This window comes from Vigna unguiculata, chromosome 2, assembly GCF_037176805.1.
Source record: "Vigna unguiculata cultivar grain cowpea cultivar isolate G323 ecotype 2 chromosome 2, ASM3717680v1, whole genome shotgun sequence".
Taxonomy (NCBI): Eukaryota; Viridiplantae; Streptophyta; class Magnoliopsida; order Fabales; family Fabaceae; genus Vigna; species Vigna unguiculata.
The window spans coordinates 16,442,223-16,455,111 of NC_140793.1; the positions used below are offsets into that span (position 1 = coordinate 16,442,223).

Here is a 12,889-nt window from a genome sequence, read left to right on the forward strand (position 1 = left end):
ATGGACCTATGCTTAAACATGTTAACTGATCCACCCCAAATTCAATACAAAATTTGGATAAGCTAGATTACATGTAAGTGACGATTTGATTTACTCACCAAAAGATTAGATAAAAAGCATCACATAACTTGTACTCAACTACTAATATTAGCAAAATTGGTTGCTTTCTTATTTATTGGTTTAATGTAGATTTCTGACATAATTCTCTGAGTGGAGGAATTCAGGGCTAGATGTTGAGTTTCAAAAATAACATGTTCGCATATTTTCTTTATTTTTGTTTCATGAATTGCATAATTTAAATATCTTATTCCAGTACTTGGTCCTTTGTACTATGTGCTACATTCAAATTTCACATTTCATTATTTTCTACTTTCTTTTTGTTTCATAAAGTTACATAATGACACTTACAAGGTTATTATCAAATTAGTTAATAGCTTTAGACCATAGATGTCTTTCTAACCTAAACTTGGTTCTTTGTGGATTTATGGGTTCATTTGGCACATTCGTCATCAGCATCCATTTTCATTCTCATCACTTTATAGTCATAATATATACAATCATAACATATCCATTTGGCATTAGGATTTTAATGAAGTATTCGTATGATAGTTGAATCTCTATGTTGGAAAAGTTATCATGTTGGTAATGATCCATCATGGCCTTGGCAATCATGGTGTGGTAGTTGAACATTATGATAGGTTGCTGGAAATAGTCTAAGGAGTCTAGACAAAAAAAAGAAAACAGACAATGAAAAGTTTACATTCAAAGTTACACAAACTCATTAATAAAAAGTTACACAAACTCGTAAATAAAAAAAAATACACATTTCAAAGATCATCTCTCTACCACAATATCAGTGACCTCATTAAGTGCTTTTTTGTGTACAAGTATGTGTGTTTTTCTTTGTAAGATTTTGCAGACAAGGATGTCCTCATTCAATTACACATGATTATGAATGAATAGTTGATTGTGAAAATTAGAAGAATACTAAAATTTGTTTATTTTTTGTAGGTAGGAGAATAAAGGCATCCGAGACTGGAAGTATGTGAGAGAAGGAAGTGAATTAGTTTCTTGCCTTGCAGCAACATGGCCACAGTCCCTCTAACTTGGGTTTTTGATGTTTTAACTTGGGTTTGCATGTCTTTTTTTTTCTTCTATTCTTAAAATGTTTTCCCTCTGAATGAATAATTGTGGTGATTCCAGTTCAGTTCTTTTCTTTCCACCTGCTTGAAAGAAACTCTAAACCAATATCTAGATCCAATGAAGGGGTTCTTATTGTAGCTTAATTGGAATGATCCTCAATGCAACATTGTCGTGTATTATTGAGAGGGACATAGCTTGGAAGATAAAATGTCACAAGGATCTTATTTTCATTGTTTTGATTGAGTGTCAAAATATACAATTTATTATCATTTTTTATATGCATAAATAAATATCCGCAAAGCATACATAAGAGGTGATGAGAAAAATGTAATTAAATTGTAACTAAAAGACCTTATATAAAAAAGGAACACTATTAAAATCAATTGTCTTTATGTGTATAATTATGTGTCTTTATCGGTATGAAATTTTGTAAAAATAACATCTCATTGAATTTTTTAGGAAACCATTGGCTGAAATTAGAGAAACATTAAAAGACCCAGGTAAGAAATGATGAAGGATTGACCCCAACCAAGGATGAAGGCACATGCTTAAGAAGACTAAGCATGTTTAGAAAGGAAGTTCACTAATCCTTCATCCCTTTTCATTTGTGTTTATTATTTTTGATTCCCAAAGTTGACTTAGTTGAATCAACTTTAGTTGACTTGTTGACCTTTGACTAGGTTTGACTTATTGACTATAGTTGACTTGACTTAAGTCAACATGCTAATCTATGTTTATTTGCTTTGTAGGTTAATTAGGAGTAAGAAAGCAATGTTAGGTGGCGCATGGTGATTGGGGAGCATAAATGATGTGGAAGAGAGAGTAAAGCAAAGGCATAAAGCATAAAGTAAAAGGCATGAAGCAAGTGTACCTATGTACCTTTGGTCTCCTTTGTTTTTAGCACTCTTTGGCCACTTTTTGGAGACATATGAGACACATTATTTGTCTCCTTTTGTGCTAGAACGAAATTAGCCTTGCACACACCATAGCTAGCTCTTTTGTCTCTCATTTTTTGTAACCTTATTTGACCTAGTTTCTAGAAGCTAGGGTTAGGTTTTTGTAGAGACATCCTTAGGTATCTTTTATTTGCTTAGAGGCCCCTAAACTCTTCTATATAAGGGGTGCTCCTAGACATGTAAAAGGGTTGAACATTTTGAAGTAAAAACACTCTTGTGTCTCAACCATTTGTGAGAGTTTCCTCCCTTGGGAGTGAAACTTTTAAGCCTTATCTTGCATAGCAAGTGGCGGCACACATCCACTCATCTTCAAGGTTGCCATGGCTTCTAGCCTAGCCTTGTAGTGGCGTGCTTCTCACATTTTTACCATTTCTTTCCTTTCCATTTTATGTTTTCTTCTTCTTTTGATTGTTCTTGATTTTCTATGGTTTATGTGCCTTCCATTTCCTTTTTGTTTTGAATCAATCCATCATCTTCTTCTCTTGAGCTTTGTGAAAGGAACCTTCACATCTAGATAGCTTGCTATCTTAATGTCCAGTGGGGATTTCGCTTAGCTTTCTTAATCGACTCACACCATATTCAATAATCTTAAAAAGGAACAAGATAATCCTTCATCAAGAAAGGAAGACATTTAAAAATAAACTGTCTTTATGTGTACAAATATATGTCTTTTATCCAATAGGTATAAACATTGTCATTAAATTTTTTTACCAAAATGGGATCTCATTGACTTACAAACAAATAAACATTTACAAAAAAATTTGTCTTTACATGTACATGTCATGGTATGTGTTCTCACAACATTAAATGATTACTCCCAATATGCTATTAATTTTGATTAGTTGCTTGACTAACTTAAGTAACAAACGTAAGTGTGTTTATGTGGATAAATATATGTCTTTTTTTCTTTAAGATTTTATACACATTGGTTGTACTCATTCACTTAAGTATTAGTTGGTTGTCAATTAAGTATTACTCAACTGACAAACTTAATGTCCAGTAAAAAACGTAGGTGTCTTCCTATGTACAATCATCTGTCTTTTTCTTTATAAGATTTTGTACATATGGTCGTCCTCCTTCAATTTAGTATTTCGAATAACACTAATTTTGGTTACTTCCAATATACTATTAATTTTTATAAGTTGTTTGACCAACTCAACGTCCACTGATACCACAAAAACATATTTGAAAGGATACTTTCATACCATAGTAAGTGTCATTATGTGTCTTTCTATGTACAAACATCTGTCTTTTTTTTTATAAGATTTTGTACACATGGTCGTCCTCATTCAATTGAGTATTTCTAATAACACTAATTTTGGTTACACCCAATATACTATTAATTTTTATAAGTTGTTTGATCAACTCAACGTCCACTAATACCACAAAAGCATATTTGAAAGGCTACTTTCATACCATAGTATTTTTCTTTATAAGATTTTGTACACATGGTCGTCCTCATTCAATTGAGTATTTCCAATAACACTAATTTTGGTTACTCCCAATATACTATTAATTTTTATAAGTTGTTTGACCAACTGAACGTTCACTGATACCACAAAAACATATTTGAAAGGCTACTTCCATACCATAGTGAGTGTCTTTCTGTGTACAAACATCTGTCTTTTTCTTTATAAAATTTTGTACACATGGTTGTCCTCATTCAATTGAGTATTTCCAATAACACTAATTTTGAGTACTCCCAATATACTATTAATTTTTATAAGTTGCTTGACCAACTCAACGTCCATTGATACCACAAAAGCACATTTGAAAGGCTACTTCCATACTCCATACCATAATAAGTGTCTTTCTGTGTACAAGCATAAGTCTTTTTCTTTGTAAGCTTTTGTACACATGGTCGTGCTCATTCGATTGAGTATTTCCAATAATAATAATTAGTTACTCTTAATATGTTATTAATTTTTGTTATTTGTTTGACCTACTCAACTTTCACTGATACCACAAAAGCAAATTTGAAAGGCTACCTCCAACCACACCATAGTATCAGCAACAAACGTAAGTGTCTTTATGTGTAAAAGAATCTGTCTTATTCTTATTAAGATTTTGTACACATGATCGTACTTATTCAATTAATTATTTCCAATAACACTAATTGATCACTTCCAATATGTTATTAATTTTTATTTGTTTCTTCACCAACTCATTCATTCAGTATCATCACAAAAGCACATTGTAAAGGCTTATTCAATACCATAGTACTAGTGAAAGACATAAGTGTTTTTCTATGAACAATTTTTTTTTCGTAAAATTTTGTATGTGTGATCGTGCTCACAGTTCTCATAACAGTAAATAGTCAGCCCCAAGCATGCAATCAAACAAAAGCAAATGATTTTATATAATGTTATATATTGAAAATGGTTATTAAAAATTAAAAATCAAAATATAAAATCATGCTAGTGGTTGACTATTCAAACATATATAATATAAAATTCAAATACAATTTTTCTCTTAAACCAAGTAGAAGTAACATTGTACCCAAGCTAACACTAATAAATATAGATAAATATACTAAGGATTGTTAGTTGCAGATGATTTTCTTCCCTCAATTGAAGTATTAGGAACACTTGAAAAATCACTTATCCGTCAAAAAAAAAAAGAACAAGAACTTATTAGTAGATACAACTAAAATCACAAATATACAAGTCAATAAGAAAAAGGCTAGAAAAAATAAAATGTTTATGCATTATAACAAATATTTATACTAATAGTCTTTTTCTTCACAACAAACCCAATTTAGTTTCTTCCCAGAGCATGTAATCATTATAAGACTTCAAAACATATTTCTTCAATATTCAATAATAAATACATAGACAAAACAGTACCTAAGTTGCAATCTAGGGAATAATTATAACTTGACTTTGTTTTCATTATATATATATATATATATATATATATATATATATATATATATATATATATATATATATATATATATATATATATATATATGCAATGTATAGTCATATTCCAATTACAATTCTATGCACTGGCATGCTGCAGCTCATCACATATAATGGTGTAAGTCTCTTTATTATTTCTTCTAAGACTCTCATTGTAATAATATTATAGTTTTAAATGAAAAAACATATATCCTTTTTCTAAAGCCTCTGCCACACATATTTAATAGAACAAGTACTAAAAAATAACATCATGAAATAGTAGGAGATACAAGAGAGACCTGTGACTGTCTTTTATTTTCATAGCAAAGACTAATAGCATGAAAACTAGTCATCATCTCTTAAGCAATTAAAAATCCTCCTTTAACGTCATTTAAAAAAAACAATTCCAATAATGTCTTCAGATCATCTCATACAATCAAAAGTAAATATATGCAAGAAACCACACCTCTGGTAGCATATAATGCCACATAAAAACAACGGTTTTTGACACAACTACTCCACCTTTTTTTCTGGTTTCACCTATTTTTTATCTTGACAACACAAGAATAGGTAGAACCCTTGGTTGAACCATTTGCCTTAAGCCACCTGACTGAAGCATGAATATTTTTCACAACACCTTTCAAACATACATAATTAAAAGAAAAAATGATTAGGTCATTCAATCTATCCTACAATTAGAGAATTAATGTGGTACTCAAACAGTACAAATTTTAAAGACTATGTTGGGGACTATGTTGGGCATCCAATAGTGAAACATTACATTTTATCCTTCCATCAGTGAGACATTATACTCAATTTGAACTATCACAAACTAATTAACATACCTTTGTTGGTTGTATAAAATGGACGATATACAATTTTTAATTATTAAGAAAAAATCTTATTCAATTCACATTCCACAAATCACACCCGTAGGAAATTAATAGTTTTATTCAATCAAATTGATGCATCTCATATAGATGAAGAAAATTATAAAATAGAAACGAGCACGAAACTTACAAAGATAAATCCTTTACTGCAAAAGGAACTTGTTATGTGAGCACAAGAGAAATGATAACTAGGCATAAAGTAGAGGGTTGTCTACCACCAATGTGTATTCTTTCATCTGACAACTGGACTTTGAAAATATGAAGAAAGAAGATAGATGTCAAATATATATGTATAAGGAACATGAATGACTTGAAAATTTCTACTGAGAATGTAAAGTTGGTCATTCATAGAATATATCCAATCATGCATCAAAGGACTAACAAACTTACAAGAATAACAATTAATTTGGCATCAGGGCTCCACACGGCTTGCATGTTTTCTCCTTCCCTCTACAATGAATATGAATCTCTCTTGTACTTCTCCAATCTCACACTATGTTGAACCAACAAAAAAATCATAAACACTCTGAAGCCCAAACTCCTTATACCCACATTATAGAAATCATAGCCCCCTGAAACCCACTTCATCTTTTATCCTAAAATTAAAAATAAATAAACAAAATTCATTATAATGAACTTCAATTACCCACATTTCAGAAACTCACCTCCATCAAAATCCAGTTCAAATTTTTGCCAAAAGGAAAAACTTGGAGTGTTTTCAGTGGGTAAGCTGGGTAAGCGTTGAACGACGAATGAGAGAAAACAAATGGAAAAGGGTCGGCTCATCTTTCAGCCACCGCGCCTCTTCAAGTTCTGCAACCAAACGGAAGATTTAAATGCTTTCTATGGGTGAGCAGTGAGCAAAAACGAAAGAGGAAAAAAAATGCAAACGCACAAAAGGTCGACGATAAAGCTTTCTTCTTTCAAACGGGTCTCTAAGGAGACAAAATTTTTCAGTAATTTCAGTCGTGAGGTTTCAGCCATGACGAAGGAGGAAAGCCATCGAAGAACGAACAAGCGATAAAGGAAGCAAAACCTAGTTCCCCTTTCAAATTCATCACGTGCCCTTTATTTTTATTTTCTGATTCTGCGTATTTCATTGATCACATCGACCATTCCAAAGTAATTATAAATGAAAAAGACAAATTACACTTCAGCTGCCATGTAAGCAAGTAAAAAAGAGATCAAAATGGGTCCTAAGAAAAATATTTAGATGAATGAAAATGATTTGAAAAGATGATAGAGAGAAGAGAACACTGAGGCCTGGAATGGAGGAGCTTCACGTCAACGCATAGTGCATAGGTGAGTAAAAGTGAAGGATATTGGACACATTGAGCTGACTTTCTCCTTATTTCTCTTGGTTCACGTGAGGGAGTCTCCTACCACAAATCTGTCTGATCAAATCGATGCAAATCTGCTGATCTAAATATGCTTCACACTGTCTTTCTTCGCTTCATCTACATCATGCTTTAATTTATTTCCATTTTACTTTTTATTTGATGATGACATCATATAATTGTGAATTTACCGTTACTCATAATCAAGAAATATCTGACCGGTGACTACCATTAAAAAATAATATATTTATAAAAACTAGAAAAATAGTTTATGTGTAGGTACTAAAATAAAAAGTAATAATTTTTTTGAGATTATAGAAATATATATATATATATATATATATATATATATATTAAAGAACTAAAGATATTTATAAAAAGTAAAATAAAAAGTAAAGTAATTACTGAGTAAAGAAATAAAAAGTTTCATAATTATAAGATATAGATGGCTCTAATAATTCATTTGAAAAAATATTAAACTCAACCGTTTGTTACATTAATTTTTTTTTAATATTTTCATCTTATTTAAGTGCAATCATCTTTGTTAGTAAATTAAAAATGATTTCTTTACTTAAAAAGTTTTTTAATTATTTGTTTCTATCAATTATTAGATATAGAAGTATCAAAATATAAGTCGATAAAGTTATTAAAAAACTTGTAAAACACAAACAAAATTATGAAACGTCTCACAATTGAAAAAACATAGAACTTAAATTTGTTATCCTCCTCCTATTTTGTGAAGAAGAAGTAATTTATGCTTTACAAAATATCTTATCTAACTAGGGATGTCAAAAATATTCGTACCGGGTATCCATAGATAAAATCCACAATGGGTAAGAAACAGATATTAAAAATGGATACTCACTACCTGCGGATACGGGGTATTTTTGATACCCGCATATTAGTGGGGGCGGATACGGATATCATAGTATCCGTACTCGTGGATACTCGTACCCGCTAAACTTTAATTCACAAAAATACCCTTATATATATAATATATATATATATATATATATATATATATATATATATATATATATATATTAGTAAAAAACATTATGGCCTATTTTTTTCTCAGGAATCAATTGAAGAAAGTGGGTTTGTTGATCAAAGCACTAATTAAAGAATTTTCATTGTGTTAAATGTCGTTTTATATTTATTTTTATGATTATTTAGATTTGTATAGACTTGAGTTTGTTTGAACTTTATTTAAAATTTATGACAGTGATGTATTTTATTTTATTTTATTTGCATTTATGATTAAATATTTATTTTTTAAATAATTTTGTAAATACCCGCGGGTACCCGTGGATATGGAAAAAAAAGACGGGTACCCGCATAACGGATACCCTACGGATATGGGTATGGGTACGAGACGGATATTTATCCAGCGGGTAGGGTACGGGGAAGCTACTACTCGTACCCTACCCGCCCTGTTGACATCCCTATATCTAACGATTTAATCTCAATAGCCTATATTACAATAATTTAATTTCAATAAATAAAGACAATTTAGAAAATTCCCAAGTTTGATGATAAAAAAATATACATAGTTTTGGTGAACTAATATAGATCTTAAAGTATGCTCTTGTGAAAAAATCAAAAGATTATCTTTCTAAAATGTTCATATTAGATTATGTCATCATTACACTGCCTTATTCTCGCCGGTTAAAAACAGCACTAACCTAAAGACCATATAAGAGAAGACACTACCCACAAGACAAAGTCTTATAACAAGACTCAAACACTATAGATCATATTGCAAAACCATCAAAGAGTTAATTTATACATTATCATAAAAGGCTTTGGCACAAAAGACCAATCTTTTGTCATTGTTATGTTTAAAATAGACCTTTTAGTACAAGGAACACATGTTCATAATACAAGATATTGCAAAACACAAGAAGTTTGTAGTAGAGATCCTATACGTTAAAAGGTATCTATTCTTGCTAGAGCTTTGTCACGAAACAGAAGATCAACATGCTACTCACAATGATATTTTTCAAGACACCTACAAATAGAACGTTTGCATACAAAATCAACTAAAGATTTTGCATGAAATATCAACTAATTTGAATGCATTCTTGTCAAATAATTTTAAGGCCAGAGGGTTATTTCGTTGTAAAATATTTACTCTATGTAGTATTCTTGCAATAATATTTGTATATCTTTTCATCAAAGTTATACATGTAATCTTATAAACAACTTCTTTAGTTATAATTAGAGGTAGTACTTAAAGAATACGTGGAAAAATAAAAAATTACTTTATATGCGTATTATATATTTCAGTAGAGGATAAAGAAGATATTCAAAAGTGACTTTACAAACTCATTTATAAAGCTAACATATTTTCTTTAACTAATCATTTATGCTCCTTTTAATATTCAACTTCTTCAAGCAATCATACATAACCTTCTAAAATATAAGAAAGATTAAGATTTTCTTTTTATATTTTAGTCCCTATAAGTAAGATCCTTTTTCAATGTGTTCCTTTTTCAATGTGGTCCTATAAACATACTACATTTTAATTTTAATCCTTCATGATTGTAACACCCTAGATGGATATTACTAGATAAAGCATATATCATAAAAAAAAAAATTGGAATTAAAACATTATATAAAGTTCCCAAGCATGGGAAAATTTAAAACTTATCTCGTTGTAGTTCAATCACACTACTCCATATTTATTACATGTTCATAATAGAGAAAAAACGTCATAAAATTTATTACAAAATGCATGAAATAAAACATAGAGAAAAATCCCCCATCGTCTGCCCCGCTCTGTTACTATGCATCGGCGTTCTCACATGGATTCACATTTGCTCCCACGTGACAAGTCACGTGATCATCGCCAAACACAAACACACAAACAGAAAGGGTGAGCTGAGAAAGAAAAATAATACAAACAATAAAATAATAAACATTAAGCCTTACCCAATCTATCTTAGCCAATTTTTTTAGTTTATTGACTTCTTTATAACATTACACCCTAATCTCATAACCTATATGAGAAAGATCCATTCACAACCTTGGTCCTTAGGGATTATCATGCTTCCACGAACCTACCCGCTCGTGGTCCAACTCTACAGACCTCTCCGCCCGTAGTCCAACTCTACGAACCTGCCCGCTCGTAGTCCAACATGCATGAACACCTACTATGAACCTCCCCGCTCATAGTAGCCTCAAGTGTGAGCACGGAACATACGAACCTCCCCGCTCGTATCCCCACACAAGAGTACAATAGATACGGACCTCCCCGCCTGCATCAATCACGCATCTCAAATCTCCGTTACAAACCTCCCCGCTCGTAACTAATCCAGCATATCCATGACCAAGTCATCAAGCTCATCCATGCAAATCCATTTGCAACGAACCCCTACCCCTGCACTGTCGCCTGGCGCTGCCTAAGCGCCGCCAGACAAAATTGGGCTGCAGACCGCCTAGCGATCTAACCCGCACCACCAGACACTACTCTAGTAGCGTAAATTGGCTGGTTGTACCATTCCTAAACAGATTTTGGCATACCCCAATCACCATGTGCACACCTTAAAACACCCAATGGAATGTACAAGCACTTCCATTCAATTCCCATTGCCCCCTCACAAATGATATTCATAACATAAACAAACACTTATACATTCACAAATTTAAATCCATAACCTCACTTGAGTTTTGGTTAATAATATACATTTCACATATGAATTAAAACAAAACAACCAATCATGATTTTCTTACCATTATATTAATACCTATAATATACATGTGATTAAAGTGGACCATGAATTCAAACTTGAATTCACGTAACTTATCATGTAAAACAATATATGCCATTGTTTATTAGGCATTGCAAAAGTTATAAGCAACACGCATATCAAGAATACCATATTAACACTTTAATGCATATTAATCACCATTGGGACCCGCGGCAAAAATGAAAAAAGAAATTTATATGCATGGCCACTCAAAGAACACACACTCACCGCAACTTCCAAGGCATAATTCTAAGACTCCACTTTGGTATACTAAAGTGAACCATTGAAACCATAACTTGCCTCTGTTTTTCTGATATATTATTCTAATATTATTACTACAAAAAAATAGTTTCACGATCCACAACCCCAACATTTTATTCCCCACCCAATCCTTATTTAATTAACGTTAAAAGTATATAAAAAATCAAAACTACAACTAACCCATAAAAGGATTTCATCTTCGTCATTAAACTTTATTCACAACAATCCATTTTTCCCTTTTTTTTCTTTTCCTAAAACCTCACGTCCAGAATATACTAACATAATATAACTAATTGATATCTATATCATTTATCAAGCCCCAATTTACATCATCACCTCTTGCACACATCAACCACGTATAACTTTTATATAAAATTCAACTACCAATTCATAAATCATAGTAAAAACAAAGACTAAATATATAAAACCTTTTTAGCCAAACTAAAAAAAATATTTCCAGCATAATGCTTTTGCCACTTTATAAGAATCAACTCATGCTTTTTAACATCCATGAACTTAATATAATAATAAGAAACCAACATGGCATAGTACTACATTAGACCTGTGAGTAAAATAAATAAATAATATCTTATAGAATATTCATATTATATATATTACGCTAATTGATACCAACATCCCAAATCTATACTAACTCGCTATGCAACATATACAGGAAATCAAATATTTCCACATCCACCAATGCCAATTATTCGTAAAATTACGGAGAGACTAAACCAATTTCCAAAACTATCAGGCTTTTATATATTTTTACATATTCTTATGATTTCCATCCATTACTAACTGCAATTTCTTCTTAATTCCAGATTATAATACAATAATTTTAAAAAAAGAAATTGTACCTACTGATGCAAAATCGAACTCAAAAGCTTTGATATTTATTTTATCATGATCATACCTAACCATGATGATCTTTATAATTTCAATCAAAATTTCAACTGGCAAAAAAAAAAAACAAACGAAACATAAACAAAATATATGTTATTTATGTCTAACAGTCCCACCAATTTTCTTTTATTATGAGCAATATGTAATTGGAAAGGAAACCCAAAACTCAATAGCACAAATTGGAACCCGTCTAAACAAAATCCCCCACCCAACTAAGTAATTATCCAAATAGCACATCAAATCCATCGTGAAATACAAGACCTTGAACCTCAATTTCAAGACACCACGAACATTGATTTTTCACAATTCTTCTCCATCCAATTATTTTTCAATGCCAACGAACAAAAATCAAACAAAATCATAATATAAGGTTAGCTCCCCTTACCTGGTGTTTTGGCTTCAAACAATTCTAAATGAATTCTTCCTTGTTTTCCAAAGCTCCCCTCCTTGCCTCCACTCTAATTCCCTTTTTGGATTGCAATTTCTCAAAACTCACTAGCCACACACTATGACTCTTTGTTTTCTCACTCACTCCTCTCCCTCTCACCAATTTAGCCCAAAATAAATAAAAAAATTATAAAAAAAGAAATTAATTTAAATTTAAAGTTTAATAGCCATTACTACACCTAAACTTCTACCTTTCTGATTTCCAGAGAATTTCTACAGTTTCTAGATCATTTCACCACTTAGCAAAATAGTAAAACATAAGGATAATATTCACTCTAGCCAAGATTCGAACCC

General features: G+C 31.2%; 1 long non-coding RNA gene across 5 annotated transcripts; it reads right to left on the bottom strand.

Annotated features, from left to right (window-relative positions):
* Positions 1-517: 517 nt before the first annotated feature.
* On the bottom strand, positions 518-7,330 carry LOC114171267 (uncharacterized). 5 transcript variants are annotated; one of them, XR_014990244.1, is made up of 6 exons: positions 7,148-7,328; positions 6,788-7,049; positions 6,558-6,705; positions 6,283-6,385; positions 6,023-6,140; positions 5,026-5,639 (listed from the first exon to the last, which is right to left on the bottom strand). It is a non-coding gene; the product is annotated as an uncharacterized LOC114171267 (long non-coding RNA). The 5 variants fall into 5 exon arrangements; XR_003601431.2 differs by lacking the exon at positions 5,026-5,639 and adding an exon at positions 518-722 and having other exon boundaries at positions 6,788-7,330; XR_014990250.1 differs by having other exon boundaries at positions 6,023-6,135; positions 6,788-7,330.
* Between the last annotated feature and the right edge of the window lie 5,559 nt (positions 7,331-12,889).